The sequence below is a fragment of the Schistocerca cancellata genome, chromosome 6 (genome assembly GCF_023864275.1).
Source record: "Schistocerca cancellata isolate TAMUIC-IGC-003103 chromosome 6, iqSchCanc2.1, whole genome shotgun sequence".
Taxonomy (NCBI): Eukaryota; Metazoa; Arthropoda; class Insecta; order Orthoptera; family Acrididae; genus Schistocerca; species Schistocerca cancellata.
This window is the reverse complement of record NC_064631.1, coordinates 603,381,942-603,407,694: the sequence shown is the minus strand read 5'-3', so window position 1 is coordinate 603,407,694 and position 25,753 is coordinate 603,381,942.

Sequence of the window (25,753 nt, the reverse complement as noted above, 5' to 3'; positions counted from 1 at the left end):
CGCACCGCAAAACCGTGCGATTAGTAGACGAAAGGACGTGCCTCTCCAATGGGAACCGAAAACATTTGATCGCAAGGTCATAGGTCAACAGATTCCTCCACAGGAAAACACGTCTGATATATTCTACACGACACTGGTGACGGCATGTGCGTCACATGACAGGAATATGTTGTCGACCCACCTAACTTGTACATGGGTAAAAAGTGTCTTCTACCTTGCCCGATTTAGGTTTTCTTGTGGATGTGATAATCACTCCCAAAAAAGTGGTGAAAACATAAGAGTTTGTCACATAAACTACAACAAATGAATGCAACAGTTTCACAGTCGCACAGTTTTCCCTGTACTCTGTCAAAACATATGTTTTTAACGTTTTCAAATTTTCCCGTTTAGGTGTAGCGTCCCCAAACTACGGCACAGTTACCTCGCATCGGACGGACGGACAGATATTAATTGTCTGAAAATAAAAAATTAAACTTTTCACTCGAGAGGACTTGAACCAAGGACCTCTCGTTCCGCAGCTGCTCACGCTAACCAAGGGACCACGGCGCTCCTGAGCTCACATTTTCCTTGATGTTGCCTATCTTGCACATGGACTACTCAGTTTGCATATTTTTTGCTTATTTTTTTCATAGTTCCACACAACTTCTTCCTGTTTTCTCGACTGATCTGTGTTCAGTCCTTCAAGGCCTATCCACTGTGCCAACTTATAACTAAATCTGAGGGGGGTGCGATGGGGAGGTTCCCTTGTAAGTAACGGATGTGATTATCGTAGCGGAGCCTCCCCTAGAAGCATTTTGGAACAGTGGATGGTTCCGCCTTGGATGTTATCTCTCGCTTATTATTGAAGGGTACTCTGAAATGCCCGAAGGTGGGGAACGTTGCGGAAGAGTTACAGACAAGTAGCCGGTAATACGTACAGGAGCAAGTTAGACTAAATCGTGACACGTTAAACTTGTATACCCGACCGGGACTCGATACCGGCGAACATTTACACGAGTTTCAAATCAGCGCACACTCTGCTTCAGAGTGCTTAATTCTGGAAACTATACCCCCAGACCATGCACAATGGACATGGATGGATGCAAGTGATCAGACAGGATGCTTACGTACGTGTCACCTGCCAGAGCCGTATATAGACGTATCAGGGGTCCCATATTACTGCAACACGCCCCACACCATCAGAGCCTCTACTAGCTTGAACAGTCCCCTGCTGACGTGCAAGGTCCATGAATTCATGAGGTTCTCTCCATACCCGTACACGTCCATCCGCTCGATACAATTTGAAACGAGATTCGTCCGAACAGGCAACATGCTTCTAGTCATCAACAGTCCAGTGTCGGTGTTGGCGTGCCCAGGCGAGGCGTAAAACTTTGTGTCGTGCAGTCATCAAAGGTACACGAATCGAACGTCAGCTCCAAAAGCCCATATCCATGATGTTTCGTTGAATGGTTTGCACGCTGACACTTGTTGATAGCTCAGATTTGAAATCTGCAGCAGTTTGCGGAAGGGTTGCACTTCCGTCACGTTGAACGATTCTCTTCAGTTGTCGTTGGTCCTGTTCTTGCAGGATCTTTTTCCGGTGGCAGCGATGTCAGAGATCTGACTTTTTACCGGATTGCTGTTATTCACGATCGTCTCGTGAAATGGTCGTACGGGAAAATCACCTCGGAGATGCTATGTCTCATCGCTCGAGCGCGACTGTAAGATCACGTACAAACTCGCTTAAATATTGATAACCTGCCATTGTAGAAGCAGTAACCGACCTAACAACTGTGCCAGACACTTGTTGTCTTATATAGGCGTTGCCGACCGTAGTGCCGTGTTCTGCCTGTTTTCATATCTATGTATTTGAATATGCATGCCTATACCAGTTTCTTTGGCGCTTCAGTGTACCAGCATGCATCATATGTAATGGAACCGCTCACGTTAGACAAAACTGTCTCGGTCGAAAATTCCGTCTTGAACTCAACCTAACTAAACGTAAACCTTTACTTTCTAACCTCGTAGCTGTAATAAATAGAGAACCGTTACCAAACAATGCCACATGAGCTGAAAGTAATTCAATTGCTGTTAATGGTCCCGAGCCTGTAAACAGTAAGACTGAACACCGTATTGATGTTTCAGACCAACGTGTATTTCCGCCTTTAGGTATTCGTGAAAAGAGTGAGAGCGATTTAGGAGCGGGAAATATTGATCAGTTATTTAACAGTTAAGCCGAGGATGGTAGCATAGCTGAAGATGGTGGCACAGTTGCTAATAGAAATGTCGAACATTGTACCAAAATACACGAGATATAAGTACTAATAGTTTTCGGATGAAGCAGAAGAAGTAGGGAACTGGCGGAGCAAGGGTAATTTTGATATCAAATTGATATGAAAATTAATTAAATCGATCAATTAATCACCCGGCCCCCGTCCACCCCCGCCCACTCCCGCCCCCGCCCACGCTCACCCTCGCCCCCAGATGATGTCATGTGTTTTCTCAGTAGCACGTGTGCCCCAGCTCCCTCCTCCCCCTCCCCTCCTCCCTCCCTACCCCAAACGACCCTATTGGTGCAGAGGATAAGTCCCTGCAGTCGGACTATTCATCTGTGTCCTTGGTGGCTCAGATGGATAGAGCGTCTGCCATGTAAGCAGGAGATCCTGGGTTCGAGTCCCATTCGGGGCACACATTTTCAGCTGTCCCCATCAAGGTATGTCAACAACACCTATCGGCAGCTGAGGGTTTCAATTAATTATCATTTAAAAGCAATTGTTCTCCATCGCCGAATGGCGGACTGCTGAGGCGAGGGGGGGGGGGGGGGTGCGTGTCTGCTGTGGTGGTCACCGGAACCGGACACAGCTGCTCTCTGCCCGGGGGGAGAGGGCGTCGTGTGGGGGCTCTATCGGTATATTTTAGACGAACAAGTTGTAATTGACGTGGCTGTCCTTTTATCTCCTATTGTTTAGTTCACTAGGTGCAGGGATAAGAGCATCGCCTTAAGGCTGTGGCCATATGATTGAAAGCCGAGTGCAGGCCTTAGAGGGTGGTTCAAAACGGTTCAAATGGCTCTGAGCACTATGGGACTCAACATATTAGGTCATAAGTCCCCTAGAACTTAGAACTACTTAAACCTAACTAACCTAAGGACATCACACACACCCATGCCCGAGGCAGGATTCGAACCTGCGACCGTAGCAGTCCCGCGGTTCCGGACTGCTGCGCCAGAACCGCTAGACCACCGCGACCGGCAGAGGGTGGTAGCGGGGGCATGAGATACTCGGCAGAGCATCGTAGAGGGGGAGTGGGAGGCATGAAGGGAAGTGAGAAGGCATTGGTTTTTGGCAGTTTGTGATTGCACATCGAGAGGAACGCACGTTCAACTACCACCTCCTCTGCAATCTGCCGTCTTTTAGGATAACGGTTTTCCCCCAGTACATGCGCTGCATTATGACCCATTCATTACGGGTGCTGGTTTTTTCACGACAATTTCGAAGCGTAATTAGAACTGTGATGCACTTTTTTTCCACCATTTGTGGTAGCATGTATTGGTTTGGAGTACCTGGTCCGGAGGTTGGCTTTTGAGCATACATGTGTAGCGATCACTGACGTCAAACAGCGATAGATACTGTAGGCTTACAGGTAACAAACTTTTTAAACTCCGCTCTGGCCAACACCAGCATCTTGTCAGTTGAACATGTCTCCCACCAAAAAGAATAAAGATAGTATATTACACCCCTGCCTTTTCTGCCAGCTTGTAGGTGTAGGGTAAAGTTTGAGTGTGTCTGTCGCTAGTGTCGAGTGGTATAGCGAATTTTTTCCAGCAGGATAACACCAGTTGTATGGTATCGTCAGTTTTTGTGCTGTATTGCGCTTTTATGCCGTCCTTGTGTAGCGCTATGCATGTAGTTGTGTAATTAGGCCCAATCTTTGTGATTAATTACATAAACAGGACCGTTCTTTGCGTCAGTTTCCCGACCAAAAATAAATAAAGTACACTAACCTAACCTTCCTCTCTCGCATCTGGACAGTTTATATGTATTAGGAGGTGCACTTGGGCTTTCTATCCAGTAGAATCAAGGTTCGAGTCCCGGAAAGGCCACAGCCATTTTTATTTTCCCGTAAATTCGAAGCGCCTCTGTGGTTTAATTGCTTTCCGCCCAGGAGGACCAGGGTTCGAGTCCCAGAAAGGGGACTGCCAATTTTAATTTCCCATCAAGTCCCAGGTGGGGAGTGGGGTGGGATGTCACCACAGCCCTGGGACAAATAAATTCCTACTGAAATTCGAAATTCCGACTGAAAATTCGAAATTCCCACCAAAATTCGAAATTCCCACCAATAGGGTAGTTTGGAGCAGGGGGAAGGGGATAGGGGAGGAAGGAGCTGGGGCACATGTGCAGCTGAGGAAACACGTGACGTCATCCGGTGGTGGGGATGAGCGTGATCGTGGGCGGGGGTAGGAGGGGGCAGGGGTGATTAATTGATCGATTTAATCAATTTCCATATCAATCTGATTTAAAATTTGCGCTCGTGCCACCAGTGCCCTACTGCTAGCAAATTAAAGCACAGATATTTTCAATACAGAGAAGGAAACTAGGGGCTGAGAGGGAGGTCAGCATGTGACAATATTATCCAAGAGAAGAATCCAACACTCTGCCATTTTCATATAGAGTTAACATGGAAAAAAACCATGAATTGCAACAAGTGTACAAGTTGGTCACTCACTGAAAAATACTGAAACAAATATAGTTTTTGTGTTGATTATAAAGTGGAAGCATGTGCTTGTGAGTTGTTAATGCAGAATACTTCTCTGAAAGTTGTAACAGTCTACACATCCCCTCTAGGAAACATTCAACTATTTATGAGAAATCTAGATGCACTATTGAACTGCCAGACAAGAACACACAGTTAGCAGTTTGTGGAGATTTCAGTGTAGATTTCTTAAAAGATGCGAATAGGAAAAAAGAGTTACAATCATTATTAGAGTGTTTCAGTCTAACTTTTGTAGTCAATTTTACAACTTGTATTGTAACATAACATTTTTGCAGACAGTGCTCAGGCTGAAAGAAAAAATGTATACCTGATTGATAATGGGGTATCTGATCATGATACACAATTAATATAAATAAATAATATGACACCTTACAACTCTGAGGCAGGTTCATACAAAGCAATGAGACTTATTGATGAGAACAGGATACAGTGTTTTCTGAGTGATCTAAGAGGGGTGATGTTGGATGAGGTCTATGTGGAAAGAGATGCTAACGTCAAATTAAATTTGTTCCATAGTAAATCTGTGTCAATTTTTGAAATTTGCTTACCTAAAAATTATCCAAAACATCCATTAAAAAAGTAAGCTGTGGATAACTAAGAAAATTAAAAACTCATGTAAGAGGAGAGGGAAATTTATTTTTAGGCCAGAGTAAGTCAAGATCCGACATTACTTGCATATTACAAAAAATACTGTAATATTTTAAGGAAAGTCATTATAATGTCCAGAAGCATGCATGGAGTGACAGAAATAAATAATGTGGATAATAAGATTAAGACTATATGGAATGTTGTCATACGAGAGACAGGACAGCCAGTCAGTGTACAAGAGTCCATAACAAAAAAAAGAATTACAATGTGATAAATGATAATTCACAAGTTGCGAGTACTTTTAACAATCACTTTCTAAATGCAGCAGCAAATATAGGGTTAAATGGTTCAATTGAAGAAGGAAAAAGATTTACATAAAAACTGTCATTCCCCAAAACTTTCAGCAGCTGCAAGTTGCACAAGAATCCTTCACTGAAATTAATACACTTATAAAAATACTAAAAGACGAAAGCTCTTGTGGGGCTGATGGAATTTCAAACAGAATTCTGTAAAGTTGTTCCAGCTTAATAAGTTATGTCCTTAGTGATATAAGCAATGCATCACCAGGGCAGGGAATTTTTCCAGACTGGTTAAAATATGCAACTGTTAAACCACTTCATAAGAAAGATGACAAGACAGACTTAAACAATTATCGTCTAATTTCCTTATGGCTCCATTTTCAAAAATATTCGAAAAAGTAATGTGTTCAAGAAAAATCGCACACTTAACTGGAAACAATTTACGTATTGCTTCGCAGTTTGGATTCCAGAAAGGTTGCTCGACTCAGAATGATATTTACCCATACACTCATCAAACAGTACAAGCCTTAAATAATAATGCATCACCAGTTGGCATTTTTTGCGATTTCACCAAGGCCTTCGATTGTGTAGATCATGATACTCTCTTAGAAAAATTCAAATTATATAGAAGTGTTGGCTGTACACACAGCTAGTTTGAATGGTACTTGACAGACAGAATGCAACATCGGAAAGATAGAAAATTTTAGTGACTACGGTGAAATCACAAAGGGAGTCCAGCAGGATTAAATTTTTGGTCCACTCCCACTCCTTATATATGTGATTGATTTTCCACTTAACATCCAGCAAGCAAAATTGGGACTTCTTGCAGATGATACTAGTGTTGTAATAAATCCACTATAGACAGAAAGTAACAGAAAAGTTAGCAAATGATATTTTTCAAAGAATTATTAAATGGTTCTCTGAAAATGGACTCCCCCTAAATTTTGAAGGAAAAAGCACACTACATTCAGTACTGTACAACAAATAGTCATACCAAAAAATGATGCAGCATACGAGTAGAAGGCAGCAAGTAGGGTCGAATGCTCCAAGTTTTTGGGTGTACATATTGATGAAAACTTGATACGGAAGAGGCACACTGCTGAGCTTATGTCTACATAACGGCAGGAAACTAGTTGCCTGCCGTTATGTAGACAGGAGTGACACCACCAGCAGTCGACCAATGGTGTAAACGCCCAGAAAATGACCCCTACGTCGGGTTGAAACCGGTTGGAGGTTTTATAACAATAATAAATGCGATTAAGACTGTTCTTGAATTATTGATTGAAATAACCACCCTGGCCCATGTTCACGGTAAGCTAAATGAATAGTCCCCAAGTCATGGTACTAAAACACCCCCAAAACATCAGAGAACCCCCTCTGGCCTGAACTACACACTCCGCACAATGCAGATTAAGCACTTTACTACACCGTCGGTGCACCCGATGCCTCGCATCTCTGAAAATAGGCAAATCGCGACTCGTCGGACCATACTACACGACTCCAGTCACCTGCTGTGCTGTTTCTGCGTCGTTTGACCACTGAAGACTTGCAGATCTTTGAGGCGTTCCGATCAATGGCCTTTTGCTAGGTACCCGACTCCAGATGTCCACTGCATGCAGTTTTCTTATCAATGCTCACTTGGAAACTGCTTAAGATGAAACAGCATTCACTGACAGCAGCAACTGTTTATAGGTTTGTAATCGAGCGTCATTGACAAAGTGTGACATTTGTCTCCGGTCCCTGTTGGTTAGCATCTTTTCACAGCCACTGTTTTTACGCCGTGTCACACGCCTGTGAGTGGTACACCATACTCTGTAGACACGTTGGACGGTCCGCACTGACATACCAAAGAATGGGGGAAATACGTCCACAGCCTAGTTGTGTTCATCTCCGAATAGGATAGATCCTCTGTGCCATTTTGTCTCATCTCCAAGTCGTCTCATCTTACAGCACTGATTCCATACAAGCGACAGTTACATACACACCACTAGACTGCTGTGATTTACGCCTGAGGTGGAGGGTCGCATGACGGCCTCGTACGAGTTATACATTATCTATAGCGTTCCAAAACGACCAATGTACTCACTTAAGCAAGCCCCGAAAAACACAGCTACCCTTGTCTCCCGAAAAACGTTACTACAGACAGAAAAGACACATCAGAACAGACGCATAATTAACACACACACGGCCCAAAATACACCTGCTTACACATTCTGAGTAACATAGGTCAATTCGTGATCGTAAATTAAAATGGAAACAATAAAAGTATGGACAGCAGGTTCGATCGTCCACGGCTATTGTTGTCTAACGGACATAAAAAGTGTTAATTCGTATACTGTTAGTCTAAAATTAATCTAAGTTTATGGATTTAACAACAAATACAGAATTTAGTATACCATATTAAACTAGCAATTGTCGTCGCAGTCGCAGGTTCGAATCCTGCCTCGGGCATGGATGTGTGTGATGTCCTTAGGTTGGTTAGGTTTAAGTAGTTCTAAGTTCTAGGGGACTGATGACCTCAGCAGGTAAGTCCCATAGTGCTCAGAGCCATTTGAACCATTTTTTTGTCGTCGCAGTATATGGACACGCCCATCGGATGGGGCAGCGACTCAAGGTATTGAGAGACGCCGTGACTCGAGTAGGGTCCACAAGAAGTGTGTTGGGCTTGACGTAAGGCTCGATGTTGTTCCGGGGCTTCGGTCAATGAACTGAAAGTCATTGCGGGACTGATTTCCTGCTACTATAGCTTTACTATGTTCCATTTTTAAATCTTATTAGAAATTAATTTTATGGTAATAAAATTTCCTCTTCCCTCCTGTTACTACTAATTTTTCACTTATGATAATTCCTGCAGAGGAAGCCCTAAAACGACTTACTGATTGAAATGGTGTGGCTCCACTGTGGCAGACGCACCTCATCAAACAATATTACTTACACTATGTGATCAAAAGTATCTGGACACCTGGCTGAAAATTACTTACAAGTTCGTAGCGCCCTCCAACGGTAACGCTGGAATTCAATATGGTGTTGGCCCACCATTAGCCATGATTACAGCTTCCACTTTCGCAGGCATACGTTCAGTCAGGTGCTGGAAGGTTTCTTGCGGAATGGCAGCAGATTCTTCACGGAGTGCTGCACTGAGGAGAGGTATCGATGTCGGTCGGTGAGGCCTGGCACGAAGTCGGCGTTCCAAAACATCCCAAAGGTGTTTATAGGATTCAGGTCAGGACTCTCTGCAGACAGTCTATTACACGGATGTTATTGTCGTGTAACCGCTCCACCACAGGTCGTGCATTATGAACAAGTGCTCGATCGTGTTGAAAGATGCAGTCGCCATCCCCGAATTGCTCTTCAACAGTGGGAAGCAAGAAGGTGGTTAAAACATCAATTTAGGCCTGTCCTGTGATAGTGCCACGCGAGACATCAAGGGGTGCAAGTACCCTCCATGAAAAACATGACCACACTATAACACCACCGCCTCCGAATTTTACTGTTGGAACTACACATGCTGCAAATGACTTTCATCGGGCATTCGCCGTACCAACACCCTACCACCTGATCGCCACATTGCGTCCCATGATTCGTCACTTCATACAACGTTTTTCAGCTGTTCAATCGTCCAGTGTTTACACCAACTTAGACCAAGCGAGGAGTCGTTTGGCATTTACCGGCGTGATGTGTGGCTTACGAGCAGCCACTTGACCATGAAATCCTAGTTTTGTCACCTCCTACCTAATCATCATAGTACTTGCAGTGGATCCTGATGCAGTTTGGGATTCTTGTGTGATGGTCTGGATACATGTCTGCCTATAACACATTACAACCCTCTTCAACTGTCGGCGGTCCCTGTCAGTCAACAGACGAGGTCGGCCTGTACGCTTTTGTGTTGTACGTGTCCCTTCACGTTTCCACTTCACTATCACATCCGAAACAGTGGACGTAGGGATGTTTAGGAGTGTGGAAATCTCGCGTACAGACGTATGGCACAAGTGACACCCAGTCAGCTGAACACGTTCGAAGTCCGTGACTTCCACGGAGCGCTCCATTCTGCTCTCTCACGATGCGTATTGGCTACTGAGGTCGATGATATGGAGTATCTGGAAGTAGGTGGCAGCACAATGCACCTAATTTGAAAAGTGTATGTTTCTGGGGGTGTCCGGTTACTTTGGATCACATATTGTATATTGGCAGGCCACTCCATACGCAACTCAAGTTTTGCGTTCCACTGTCTACAGATTATAGAATTCGTTCGTGGAGAGATAGATTTCTTCACATGAATGTTGATTTTCGAATTCGCTCCAGTTAGGTGATATCTAGTTTTCAAGTGATCTGATGTGATCTGATTGATCTTTTAGAGCTCTGAACGAAGAGTTAATTAAAGATGAGTCCGCTGAAAATCTATTACAAAATAACAATAATTTTTAAAACTTAGCTTCATCAACAAGCAAGGATTTAAAATGTAGCACCGACATGAGGAAATTCATAGAAGATCATCAGACAGAACTCAGCAGACAAATTAGATTAAAGGCAAGTATAAAAAAAAAAAAAAAAAAAAACCGCCGCAGACACATTTAAAATGGGGCCCGATTACTGTGGTTGGGTGACCACTTAGAAATAAAGGGTGACCAAGCCAACTTGCGTAACACTAAAATCGCACACCCATATCTTGAGAAGGAGCCCTGACAACACACAAAACACTAAAAAACGAACCATATCTAGTTTCCAAGTGACATTCCTGTACTTGAATTCCGATTATGCTCCGGCATTGTCCAGCAGGCTGACTAGAGATACGAGTCTATAATTTTGCGGAGCGATGTTCGGCTTGGCGCCGCAGAGTTCTTTTGTGGAGCAGGAAGCGTTTCGAAAAGTGCCCCAGATTTATTGAACAGGAATGTGCGAATAAGCAGGTTTCGCATTCACGACAAACAGGCCGAAGGACTCTATGGACAAACAATAATTCTACAGCCACTTTAATGTGGAACACGTTGCTTCACAATGACAAGAGGTAGGTAAATTTTGCGACTCGGTGTCGAGCACCCTTCGGGAGAGCCTTGAGACTTTTTAGTCCCCGCTCCACAAAGCATTTAAATGTTTCTGTTACAGGGACAAGATTCTCGCCGTTCCAGCGAGAGAGCAGAGTCTTGTTCGCACCAGTCTGACCTGAATTTATTCGTACAGGTATCATACTGCCGTGTGGAAAGATAGTGTGCCTTCCGAAGGTTTCAGGCGGCGACTAACTCTGCAGCGGAGAAGAGAAACGGTGTCAGAAGAGCGGAGGGACAAGCAGGCGTGGCCCGGCTGCACGTGGGACCGCAGCGCCGCTCCCCAGCGGCCAGCACGCTGGTCTGGGACACCACCACCGGCTGCCTCCTCATGCTCAGCGTACTCGCTCATCACTGACTCTTTGCGACGCCGTGGATAGCGTGTTGGCAGCGCTGGTGCCAATTACTGCATCGAGGAAATGTGCAGAATCGTTGTAATGCCGCTTTCGCTACTTACCAACTTAGTTATATGAAATATACAGCGTGTGCTATAAGTAATAGCGAAAACTGACACCTGTGAAAGTATACGAACAAAATGTAGAAACAGAAACGTTCCCGGTCTGCGAAAGAACCGATCTGCGAGAGAGTGCGAATGTGTCGTTGCCACTGCCATCGACCTAGTTGTTACAAATGTACACTGCTCAACGAAAGCTTGGAATACTATCTAAATGCAGCCCATGATACTAGAGGTCTTATTGACCTAGGAACTTCGTGCGTTACCCAGTTAGATCCCATATACTGGACAGTATTTACTATTGCCATACTTTGTCGCCGTTTCCGAGTCATGTAAACATGCCGCTGCTGCAGCGGCACACCGCGAGCGGTCCAGTATCAACAACAGCTTCATTCAGTTTATGGTTCAAATGGCTCTGAGCACTATGGGACTCAACTGCTGAGGTCATTAGTCCCCTAGAACTTAGAACTAGTTAAACCTAACTAACCTAAGGACGTCTCAAACATCCATGCCCGAGGCAGGATTCGAACCTGCGACCGTAGCGGTCTTGCGGTTCCAGACTGCAGCGCCTTTAACCGCACGGCCACTTCGGCCGGCTCATTCAGTTTATGTTCAGCACTGCAGTAACATACCACGTAGAGGAATACAACACTTTGATGGAGTCAGGATAATGGCTTTACTCTCAGCAGGTCATACACAGCAAGCTGTTGCCCTTCGATTTCATGTCACTCAAGGTGGTGTGTCTAAGGCGTAGAGAAAGTACAGAGAGATGGGAAATGTGAAAGATAGACATTGCAGTGGTCGTCCTCATATGAAAACACCAGTGCAGGATCGTTTCCTCCAACTGTCGGTTTGAGGGCGCCCAACATCAGCTGCCAGAAATATTGGAAATGACTTCTCCTGGCAACAGGGATTCGTAAATCAGATCAAACAGTGCGTAGAAGATTGCATCGGGGTGGTCTTCATTCCAGAAGACCAATGAGAAATTTTGCACTGAATCGACGGAACCGATGCAGTCGGAGGGCATGGGCTCTTGCACATCAACCTTGGACCATTGCAGAATGCAGTAATGTCATGTTTGCCGACGAGACCGGGTTTGGTTTGCGACTGACGCTGGGCGTGTTACGATTTGGAGAAGCGTTAGACGGCACCAGGAACGCCGATACGTTGAGGAAGTTCATCCGTTTGCAGGTGAAAGTGTATTGTTCTGGGTGACAATAACGACGGGATGGCGGATCCCTCTAACTCTCATCTACGGCAGTTCAACTGGTCCCCGATACCTTCCTACAAACGCTTGTAAGGCCCTACTGACGTGAAGTCGGTGACAACTTCGTCCTGAATGAGATCTTCACTCTGCAGCGGAGTGTGCGCTGATATGAAACTTCCTGGCAGATTAAAACTGTGTGCCGGACCGAGACTCGAACTCGGGAACTATGCCTTTCGTTCTAATCGATGACAATGCAAGACCGCACCGTACTCTAGCAGTGTCTCGGTATCTTCAAAGATGCAACATCAACCATCGGCCAGCACAGTCCCCAGACATGACGGAGCTTGGATGGAACCTGTTAGCGGTGGACATTGCAAAGCGTGCGAATCCACGTGAGAATCTTTAGGACGTCACTCAAGTTTCCACTGAGGAGTGGGACCTAACACCCAAAGGTAAACTTGATGGTCTTATACAGAGCAGGCCTCGCAGAGTGGAAAAAGGTATCCGTGTGCGGGGAGGACATACCCACTACTAAAGACAGATTGTCATCATCATGAGATAAATATTTCCACTGTTTTTGTTTTCAAGATGTACACTTTGAAGAGAGCCTGCTTTGTTTTTTAATGGTTGTTTGTAACTAAGCAGCATCGTTGTTGTTTTCAGGAGGAATTACGTTTATTTTATTAATAAGGTATTGTACAAAACTTAATGTGTGTACTATAAGATGTCATTCTAGTAAACTCTATGATATTCCAAACTTTTGTTGAGGTGTATTATAAATGTTAATTTTTAGATCAAATACCCCTTTTGCTGTATCGTCCGAAGATAGTGTTGTCACACCAAAGTCGGCAACGCGCATCGATACCACTGATATTAGCGATGTCTCGCTGCAGTCCGCAACGGCGAATAGGAGGCGCTGCTGAAGACACGCCCCACATGTTCTGCTCAGTTCCTGACCTCCGATGAAGCAATCAACGTCATATAATTAGGACACCAGTGCTACTAAAATCTCGAAAGGTACTTGCAATTCAAAAGAAGAGTTTGTAATTGTGTGCATTAAGTGAAGCTTTGCTGTTGAAAGACAGATGTAAACATTCGACAGACTTCTGTGACAATGGATTGTATAAAATTAAGTAATCATTTTTATCATTCTTCTGATAAAGTGAACCAATGATCCATATGTTGTACATCCGATCAAGCATCTCCCATGGCAATCGAAGAACCCATAGTTATGACTGAACGACTGCAGTTTCGTCAGGTCATAACACATCTATCTGGGCTCTGACTTCATTGATAGCCTATCCCAGCAAAACTGCATCAGCACGTGATATAATTTAGTGTGCACTTGTATCTTTTGTAGTGCACTGTATGTTGTCCCTGCATTTGGATGTAATACTCGACTCGTCTATGCAGTGAGTTAAGAATTCTTTAAAGCACCCCCGAATCATCTCGTTAAGCTTGACAAGACTATACATTTCGCTGCTCCAGCTCTTGGAGTATATCGACGGGATACCTGTACGTTTCACTTCTGAGATAACCCCAGACGGATAAATCCAGCGGATTGAGGTGAGGCAATCTTAGAGGCTGAGGTGCAGGTCCTGCTCGACATATCGACCGTGTGCCATGTTGGCGCGTTGGATGTCGCCTTAGACTCGCAGCAAAATAAGCCGGTGCCTAATTAAGCACGTACGACAATCGCCGCTGTTGCTCAAGGAGAACGCAGTCACGTAATCCTTGAAGACCCTGGCGCTGAAACCTCGTTCATCACACTTACTTGGAAGAACGTGTAACTCAATGAGACGATCATCTAGTACATTCAACCACACATTTAATGAGGTATGAGCAGTATGTCGATTTTACGTCAAATTTTAGGCTAATTAGATGGGACTTTAATCGAAAAGTTTATATTCGTGTATAAAATACGACAATATTTCGTACTGAAATCAGCGATGGTTTGTAACACTCAATCGCAGTTGTCTCGCAAACAGTTTGTTTGCTGACCCATGCTCACTGGAACGGTTTTGCTTCTATTGTCATAAGCTATCATTCCACAAAATCGACGTGCACTTTTGCAACTAATTTTCGTTGTACAAGTGTAAAATATTCTCGCTAAACTATCACAAAAAGCTTGTGAATTACTTCACTTGGAGACGGGAATCCTCATGTAAGTTTCGGTATTTCAAGAAAAAGGGAACGTTGTTTGCTTTGGTGCTTATCCCTGTATTCCACGCTGCAGACGAAAGACTTCCCCGCTTCGTTTATTATCACAAACTTTACGAAACGAATTAGGCGAAAGCCTGGATATAGGGAAAACTCCAGAATTTCCTGGGCGGTGTACGATGGGTGACAAAAGTCATGGTTTAGTGATATGTACATATACAGACGACGGTAACCGCGCGTACACAGGGTATAAAAGGACAGTGCATTGGTGCAGCTGTCATTTGTACTCGGGTGATTCATGTGAAAAGGTTTCCGACGTGATTATGACCTACAACGGGAATTAACAGACACTCAAGAGTGTTATGAGAATACCGGATTTTAGACATTGCAGACAACGCAGTGGGCGACGGCCCTCACTCAACGACTTAGACCAGCGAGGTCTGCGTATAGTTGTCAGTGCTAACAGACAAACAACACTGCGTGAAATAACCGCAAGTCAATGTGGGACATACGACAAAATGGTTCAAATGGCTCTGAGCACTATGGGACTTAACATCTTAGGTCATCAGTACCCCAGAACTTAGAACTACTTAAACCTAACCAACCTAAGGACATCACACACATCCAGGATTCGAACCTGCTACCGTAGCAGTCCCCGCGGTTCCGGACTGCAGCGCCTAGAACCGCACGGCCACCGCGGCCGGCGACATACGACAAACGTCTCCTTAAGACAACGCGGCGAAATTTGGCGTTAATGGGCTATGGCATCAGACGAACAACGCGAGTGTGTTTGCTAATGGCACGACATCGCCCGAAGCGCCTCTCCTAGGCTCGTGACCATGTCGGATGGATCCCAAACGACTTGAAAACTGTGGCCTGGTCTCATGAGTTCGGGTCTCAGTTGGCAAGAGCTGATGTTAGGTTTCGAGTGTGCCGCAGACCGCACGATGCCACGGACCCATGTTTTCAGCTAGGCACTGTGCAAGCTGGTAGTGGCTCCATAATAGTATGGGTTGAGTTTACGGTGTTTACGTCGTTATCAGGAGAAAGAAAACTGGCGTTCTACGGATCGGAGCGTGGAATCTCAGATCCGTTAATCGAGCAGGTAAGTTAGAAAACTTAAAAAGGGAAATGGATAGGTTAAAGTTAGATATAGTGGGAATTAGTGAAGTTCGGTGGCAGGAGGGACACGACTTTTGGTCAGGCGAATACAGGGTTATAAATACAAATTCGAATAGGGGTAATGCAGGAGTCGGTTTAATAATGAGTGCGGGTAAACTACTACAAACAGCATAGTGAACGCCTTATTGTGGCGAAGATAGACTTGAAGCACACGCCTACTACATTAGTACAAGTTTATATGCCAACTAGCTCTGCAGATATCGAAGATACTGAAGAAATGTATGATGAAATAAAAGAAATTATTCACGTAGTGAAGGGAGACGAAAATTTAATAGTCATGGGTGACTGGAATTCGGTAGTAGGAAAAGGGAGAGAAGGAAACGTAGTAGGTGAATATGGAGTGGGGCTAAGAAATGAAAGAGGAAGCCGCCTGGTAGAATTTTGCACAGAGCACAACTTAATCATTGCTAACACTTGGTTCAAGAATCATAAAAGAAGGTTGTATACATGGAAGAAGCCTGGAGATACTGACAGGTTTCAGATAGATTATATAATGGTAAGACATTTCCAGGGGCAGATGTGGACTCTGACCACATCCTGTTGGTTATGAACTGTAGATTAAAACTAAAGAAACTGCAAAAAGGTGGGAATTTAAGGAGATGGGACCTGGATAAACTGACTAAACCAGAGGTTGTACAGAGTTTCAGGGAAAGCATAAGGAAACAACTGACAGGAATCGGGGAAAGAAATACAGTAGAAGAAGAATGGGAGTTCTCAGGGATGAAGTAGTGAAGGCAGCAGAGGATCAAGTAGGTAAAAAGACGAGGGCTAGTAGAAATCCTTGGGTAACAGAAGAAATATTGAATTTAATTGATGAAAGGAGAAAATATAAAAATGCAGTAAATGAAGCAGGCAAAAAGGAATACAAACATCTCAAAAATGAGATTGACAGGAAGTGCAAAATGGCTAAGCAGGGATGGCTAGAGGGCAAATGTAAGGATGTAGAGGCTTATCTCACGAGGGGTAAGATAGATACTGCCTACAGGAAAATTAAAGAGACCTTTGGGGAAAAGAGAACCACTTGTATGAATATCAAGAGCTCAGATGGAAACCCAGTTCTATGCAAAGAATGCAAAGCAGAAATGTGGAAGGAGTATATAGAGGGTCTATACAAGAGTGCTGTACTTGAGGACAATATTATGGAAATGGAAGAGGATGTAGATGAAGATGAAATAGGAGATACGATACTGCATGAAAAGTTTGATAGAGCACTGAAAGACCTGAGTCGAAACAAGGCCCTGGGAGTAGACAACATTCCATCAGAACTACTGACGGCCTTGGGAGAGCCAATCCTGACAAAACTCTACCATCTGGTGAGCAAGATGTATGAGACAGGCGAAATACCCTCAGACTTCAAGAAGAATATAATAATTCCAATCCCAAAGAAAGCAGGTGTTGACAGATGTGAAAATTACCGAACTATCAGTTTAATAAGTCACGGATGCAAAATAATAACGCGAATTCTTTACAGACGAATGGAAAAACTGGTAGAGGCCGGCCTCGGGGAAGATCAGTTTGGATTCCGTAGAAATACTGGAACTCGTGAAGCAATATTGACCCTACGACTTATCATAGAAGCTAGATTAAGGAAAGGCAAACCTTCGTTTCTAGCATTTGTACACTTAGAGAAAGCTTTTGACAATGTTGAATGGAATACTCTCTTTCAAATTCTGAAGGTGGCAGGGGTAAAATACAGGCAGCGAAAGGCTATTTACAATTTGTACAGAAACCAGATGGTAGTTATAAGAGTCGGTCGAGGGACATGAAAGGGAAGCAGTGGTTGGGAAGGGAGTGAGACAGGGTTGTAATCTCTCCCCGATGTTATTCAATCTGTATATTGAGCAAGCAGTGAAGGAAACAAAAGAAAAATTTGGAGGAGGTATTAAAATCCATGGAGAAGAAATAAAAACTTTGAGGTTCGCCGATGACATTGTAATTCTGTCAGACACAGTAAAGGACTTGGAAGAGCAGTTGAACGGAATGGACAGTGTCTTGAAAGGAGGATATAAGATGAACATCAACAAAAGCAAAACGAGGAATTAAATTAGGAAATGAGACATTTAATGTAGTAATGGAGTTTTGCTATTTGGGGAGAAAAATAAATGATGATGATCGAAGTAGAGAGGATATAAAATGTAGACTGTCAATGGCAAGGAAAGCGTTTCTGAAGAAGAAGAGAAAGTCGTTAACATCGAGTATAGATTTAAGTGTCAGAAAATCGTTTCTGAAAGTATTTGTATGGAGTGTAGCCATGTATGGAAGTGAAACAGGGACGATAACTAGTTTGGACAAGACGAGAATAGAAGCTTTCGAAGTGTAGTGCTACAGAAGAATGCTGAAGATTAGATGGGTAGATCATATAACTAATGAGGAGGTATTGAATAGGATTGGGGAGAAGAGAAGTTTGTGGCACAACTTGACTAGAAGAAGGGATCGGTTGGTAGGACATGTTCTGAGGCATCAAGGGATCACCAATTTGGTATTGGAGGGCAGCGTGGAGGGTAAAAATCGTAGAGGGTGACCAAGAGATGAATACACTAAACAGATACAGAAGGATGGAGGTTGCAGTAGGTACTGGGAGATGAAGAAGCTTGGACAGGATAGAGTAGCATGGAGAGCTGCATCAAACCAGTCTCTGACTGAAGACCACAACAACAACAACGAGTTTACGTGGAATGGACTGGATCGTCCGGTCCAACTGAACCGATCGTTGACTGGGATTGGTTATGTTCTGCTACTTGGAGACCGTTTGCAGCTATTCAGGGACTTCATATTCCCAGTCAACGGTGGAATTTTTTATGAATGACAATGCGCAATGTCACCGGGCCACAATGATTCGCAATTAGTTTGAAGAACATCCTGGACAATTCGAGTGAATGTATGAGTCACTCAGATTTCTCGACGTGAATCCCATCCAACATTTATGGGGCATAAGCGAGAGGTATGGTCGTGCACAAAAAACCTCCCGACAATACTTTCGCAATCATGGACGGCTAGAGAGGCAGAATGGCTCAATATTTCTGCTGGGGACTTACAACGACTTTTTGAGTCCACGCCATGTTGAATTGCTGCACTAGGCCAGGAGAAAGGAGGTCCGACACGATATTAGGAGGTATCTCTCGGCTTTGGTCACCTTGGTGTATAATCGAACACGTGTTCGAGGAGGTATGGTACGAAATTCTAGTATACGTGTGCTGTAAAATGAATACATTAAGATTTATGATCACTTGTACAGTAGAAGAAATGTTTTTCACGGTAGCGAAGATGAAGATATGTTCATAGCTCTTAAGGTATGCATTTTTAGAGCCCACATTTGTATTCGGCGATCAGAAAGTGTCCGTTTCAAGGCCGTGCAGTCCTGAATCGGTATGCCAATGAGACAAAATCGCCGTGGGCGTTGAGGCACTCACTACACCGACGCAACAGGTGGTAGCTACCCCTTTCGTGAAACACCGTACTGCCTGCTGTGTGAAGAAGTCCGTAACTGCCTGCTACACATCCTCGTCCGACAGGAATCGTCGATCCCTGAAGGTCTTTTTTAAGGGACCGAAGGCGTGGTAATCGCGTGGGGAAGATTAGGACCATAGGGCGGGTGCTCGAATGTCCCCTTCTTCTGCGTTACCACACTTCCGATATGGGGACTTGCACTGTCGTGAAGTAGCAGCACCCCATGGCGCACCATTCCACAAAGCGGATTTTCGACAGACAAACTGCTCATACACATTCTTCATTCTCCGATGGCTGACTACCGGTGTTTGTCCTTCGGTAGTCAAGAAAACAATGACAGCTCGTTAGTCCTGCGAGAAGTCAATTGGTAGTAGCGTCGCCATAGTTCACGGTTCCGCATTTATCGCACGCAAGGCGGAAAACACGAATGCCACACAAATCCATTGGCTACAAGTTTATACACCTGCATCGGAGTCGCTTATGTTGCAGCAATACCCTCAAACGGAAATTTTTCGACTTAACCCCCCCCCCCCCTCTTACAACAGACTTTTTAGCTCCGATTGATCGTTCCGGTGACATCCATGGACATTGACGATTCCTTCTGGGACATCCTGTACATAGCCATTCCTTCTACAGAGACATATCTTTCACCTGTGAACGAGGTGGGACAGTCTTCAAAAAAACTCAGGAAGGAGCACCGAGTTCAGTTCCCCATCGGGCCATCCTGATATGGGTCTGCTGTGGTTTTCCTAAATCGACTAAGTCGAATTCCGGGACGGTTCCATTAAAAAGAACACCGCAGATGTACTTGTTCCATTCCAGTTTATTCTGCGCCTCTAAAGACGTCGTCGACGGGGCGTTAAATTCTAATTTACACTGACGCAAAAAGCAATTAATGTAGAGCAATGAAGTTTCGGGAGTACATTTGTGTAGTAACTATTTAAGTGATTAACATTGCAAGATCACAGGTTAATGTAAGTGCAACATAAGCCTTTGCAAATGTGAAATTCTGATGTATTAATAACCGGTGTAACCGCCAGAATGTTCTATACAACCATACAGACGTGCATGGATTGTGTTGTACTGTTGCCGGATGTCAGTTTGTGGGATGCAGTTCCATGTCTGTTGCACTTGTTAGGTCAATATAGAGATGATTAATGCTGCTTGTGGATGACGCTAGAGCTGTCCTCCGATTACGTCGTATATGTGCTCAATTGGAGACAGGTTTGGTTACAGAGCAGGCGAAGGCAACATGTCGGCACTCTGTGCAGAATGTTGGGTGACAACAGCAATATGTGGTCGAGCGTTATCCTGTTGGAAATCACCGCTGGAATTCTGTTCACGAATGACGGCACAACAGGTGGAATCACCAAAATTTGCAATCAGGCCGCGTGGCGTAACCACGCGAGCGCTCCTGCTGTCGTACGAAATTGCGTCCCAGACCATAACTTCAGGTGTAGGTCCAGTTTGTCTAACACACAGGTATGTTGGATGCAGGTCCTCAACTTGCCCTCTTCGAACCAACAGATGGCCATCACTTGCACCGCAGCAGGACGAGCTTTTGTGGGAAAACACAGCATACCTCCACCCTGCCCTACATTGAGCTCTCGCTTGACACCACTGAAGTCGCAAATGGCTGTGGTTCGATGTCAGTGGAGTGCATGTTACAGGGCGTCTGGCTCGAAGCTGTCCTTGAAGTAACCAATTTGTAACAGCTCGTTGCGTCACAGGGGTGCCAGCTGCTGCTCAGACTGCTGCTGCAGGTGCTGTATGATGCACCAGAGCTATAGGACGAACATGATGGTCTTCCCTTTCGCTGTGGTCGTCTAGAGCGTGGTCTTCTTGAGACAGTACATTCTCGTGATCACTGCTGCCAGCAATCATGTACAGTGACTACATTACTGCCAAGGTCTTCTACAATATCGCAGAAGAAACATCCAGCTTCTCGTAGCTCTGCTACTCGGAGTCTTTCAAACTCAGTGAGGTGTAGATAACGGCGTCTTTGTCGCCTTAAAGGCATTCTTGATTAACATCAACTCATCACGTCCAGTCTGAAAGATAACTAACGCTCGCGACCATTACAGAGTGTATTTAAAGCAAACCTGATTTGTATCCTCATAATGGCACTACTAGGGCCACTCTTGTGCGACTGGCACGAAATTTGAACAGACGTCATCTCTCAAATGTGGAAACACGCCTACCATCTTTCGTTTCTGTTGCACAACTCTTTCTTGGTTTGTGAATTTTTTTTCCGTCAGTGTACTTTCCTTCTTTCATGTTCTTGGGGATACCTAAAAAAGATTAGATGATTACTATTGTGTTGGCAGAAGAGCCAACACCGAGTTGCTAGAGGAGGCCGAAATGCTCGCCTTTAAGCTCACGCAGGCTGGCGTGAGGTCTGGAAAATGACAATGTAATTAATATAGCCAATAAGGTACGTTGCTGCTGGAATACTTAACTTTAATCCATAATTGGTGTACATCGCTCTTGACTTTACAGGTTTTTACAATCTCAATATTAACTGGTAATGGCGCCTTGCTAGATCGTAGCAAATGACGTAGCTGAAGGCTATGCTAACTATCGTCTCGGCAAATGAGAGCGTAGTTGTCAGTGTAGCATCGCTAGCAAAGTCGGCTGTACAACTGGGACGAGTGCTAGGACGTCTCACTAGACCTGCCGTGTGGCGGCGCTCGGTCTGCAATCACTGACAGTGGCGACACGCGGGTCCGACGTATACTAGCGGACCGCGGACGATTTAAAGGCTACCACCTGGCAAGTGTGGTGTCTGGCGGTGACACCACAATTACTGCGTTACCTGACAACGAAGGAGAAGCCTTGAGATCGGAATCAAATTTAAATGGTTCTAAGTACTATGGGACTTAACATCTGAGGTCATCAGTCCCCTAGACTTAGAACTACTTAAACCTAACTAACCTAAGGACTTCACACACATCCATGCCCGCGGCAGGATTCGAACCTGCGACCGTAGCAGCAGCGCGATTCCGGACTGAAGCGCCTAGAACCGCTCGGCCACAGCGGCCGGCGAGATCGGGATCACGTCGATGAAAATAAACGCTGTACGTTTCACGGAATGTAGCTGCTTAGCGAGATTTGTGGTACGACGTGGAGTGAGCCGTCTGGCGAGCAGCAGGTCCTCTTACGCAGCTCGATTTCGGGGAACAGTCGAGCACTTTGACCCTACTACCATAATCGGTTACGCCTCAATCCGATGCCCGCGTGTCGCAAACTTGCCTTCCACTGGCGCGAGATGCGAGGAAATCCCGTAAGAGTGTCAGCGTCGAGTTAGCGATGGACCTGCGTCGTTTCTCTTTTCGGGAGAGTGGGGGGACTCGGCCCATCACTTTCCTCTCACTCATACCAGTAATAACTAGTTTTAAGTTGTAGCTGAATAGTCCTCTCACGCTGTCAGCACTCTTGCGCAACGCGTTGCGATTCAGACTGCGTCTTTCACAGGGAGTGGGACTACAGGCCTCCCCTCTGCGAATCTTGACTTGTTTTTCAGTTTACCAGTCAGATTTTTCTGCCTCAGCCCGTTGCTGTTTCTATATGACAGAAGCGAGAAAGTGACATGAAACTTCGTGACGGATTATATCTGTGTGCTAAACCAGGTAACATTGTTGCTGAAACTTTGGTAAGAGTATTGCTGACTGATGGCGTAGGACCGTGTTCGATACTAGGCATGACAGACAGTTTGTCGGTGAATTTTATTAAAATGTGCACTCGACTGCAGAGAAAAAAATATACTTAAGAATAAATTCTTTTCCTTGAAGTACACCGCCAGCCATTTAAATTGCGAAAACGTGGAGGCGGCGTGCCACAAACGTAAAATTGGTATCAAGTGTCTAACATTCTGCGTGGTGTCTGTTTGTTCTATATCGTGGCTCCCTACCACTTTCGCGCAACGACGCTGTGAGCGTGTTTTTTTAGGGAATTGACTAGTTTGAACCTGGGACCTGTTGCTGGTAAGGAGACGCCAGACCACACATGACATGTAGAGTTCAGAAGAGTTCAGTGAGACTAGCGATGACATAACCAAATAATTAATGATTTCAGCGTCAGCTCCACTGCACTACCTGTAAAAGAATCTTAATACTAACTAAATTTAGTGGAAGGGGTTCAAGGCTTTCCTATTTTTAGTTAGCTGGTAAAATAACGTCGAAAAAACAGTTAAGTTTACCATTGGAAATTTTATTCTACTCACAAAACATTGATTATAAATTGCACTATTGATAAAAGGAAATGTTTTAATACAGGATGTTAAAAACCAACTGCGTTCAACAAAAATGTGAACGAATATCCCTGAGTGGGTTTCCAAGTTCTACAATGGATCGAAGGATGACCTATGCCATATCACATCTATAATCTAGGTTTAAATTAAGTTTCACAAGTGAGAAAACTATCAAAATGGTCTACAGTGACCTTCAATTATCTTTAATTACTTATCTAACTTGTCGTAAATTACAGTGGCTGATGTGGCTTCTCAATAACTATATAACAGAAAAATCATCGCATTTCAGATTTTTGCTTCAAGTGGCAAATGTGAACACCATGAGCTTTAATTGACGATCGACACTAGTGTTACGCAAAAAGGGGGTGTAACAGATGAGACTTCTGCAGTTCTGAGTGAAGCTTTATGCGCTGTTATGCGGCATCGCGTGCATTCGTTACCTTGTCGGTGTTTGTCAGGGGGCGGCGGGCAGCACAGCTCTGCTCACCTCGCCATCTCGGAAGCAACTCTCTCCTAACTTCTCCGTACTACAATTTACCGAAGTTGGTTTAAAAAAAACTATCTGGCTGTGTTTTCATCTGACCAATCAGGGTCTCAATGTTAACCTTAAGCTCCGCCTACAAAAATTCTGTCTATCCAATGAGAAACGTTATACTTTTCGTGGTGGGACAAAGTTTTTAAAGTTTGCAACGTAACAGAGACGCGAAAAAGTCTCACGCTAAAACTTGCAGCTGGTGTGGTCCTTTTAGTGTTATCGTAAGATCTATACTGTTCTTCTGGAGGGCTCTATCTTTTAACATGGGCTGGGGGGTGGTCCTGACGTAACAGAGACGCGAAAAAGTCTCACGCTAAAACTTGCGGCTGGGGTGGCCCTTTTAGCTTAACACGGTTCTGCTCTCGGCTTCTTTTCTCGTTTCTCCCCTGCGTCTGTCTCACGGTGGGAAGGTATGACATGCATTTAGGCATTCTTGTGTTAGTCTGTGGTATTCCATTTGCTCACTCGTTACTCGTATTACTTTGGCTAATTTAATGTCACGATTTATTCGAAGCTATGTGACATACTACTGGATTTGCTTATCATGTCAGGGTTTTCATGGAAGGTGTTGGATTTGCTTGACACCTTACAAGTGTACTTCAGACGTGGATATGAAAATGATTAGCATTTTTATAAATCTGGAAAACTTCCATGAAACAATGGAACATTTTTGTTGTGCCTTCATAGTTGGTAAGCTATATTACTCCAAGAATCGTATAAAGAATTTAGAAAATGTAGAAAACTGTAAGTTAATGCGGATGAGAAGGAAAAACAGATCGGTAATGTTCGGATACAGCATTAGTAGTGTCCTGCTTGACACTATCTGGGCGAACGTTATAAAGCGACATTGAGTGGAACGAGCATGAGAGGACTGTGGCAGGGAAGGCGAATGGTCGATTTAATTTACAGGAGAATTTTGGGAATCTGTGGTTCATCTGTAAATGAGACCGCACATAGGACGCTATTGCGACCTGTTGTTGAGTACTACTCGACTGTTTAGGATCCGCACCACGTCGGATTAAAGGAAGACATTGAAGCAGTTCAGAGACGGACTGCTAGATTTGTTACCGTTAAGTTCGAACAACACGCAAGTATTACGGAGACGGTTGGTTGCTTGGTTGTTTGGGGGTAGGGACCAAACAGCGAGGTTATCGGTCTCATAGGATTAGGGAAGGATAGGGAAGGAAGTTGGCCGTGCCCTTTCAAAGGAACCATCCCGGCATTTGCCTGGAGCGATTTAGGGAAATCACGGAAAACCTAAATCAGGATGGGCGGACGCGGGATTGAACCGTCGTCCTTCCGATTTACGGAGACGCATCGGCAACTTAAAAGGGAATACCTGGAGGGAAGGCGACGTCCTTTCCGCGGAACACTACTGAGAAAATTTAGAGAACCAGCATTTCAAGTTGACTGCAGAACGATTCTACTGCCACCAACACACATTTCACATAAGGACCACGAAGACAAGATACGAGAAATTCGTACTGAGGCGTATAGATGGTCGTTTTTCCCTGGCTCTATTTGCGAGCGGAACTGGAAGGAAATAACAAATAGCGGTACAGGGTACGCTCCGCCACACGCTGTACGGTAGATTGCGGATTATGCGTGTAGATGTAGACGTAGAACACCGAAAAGAAGCATACACACGCAGCCTAAAGAACAGAAATGCTTATGTTGTCTGGACAACACAGATGAATCGGCAGTAGCAGATCACGCTCTGGGACCAAGGAATCACGAATACTACACTTTTGTACAGGACCAACCGATATTATGATAGGACGTACAGACAGGCCACAGAAATTCAAAACCAGTAAATACTTTTACAGAAGAAGAAAAAA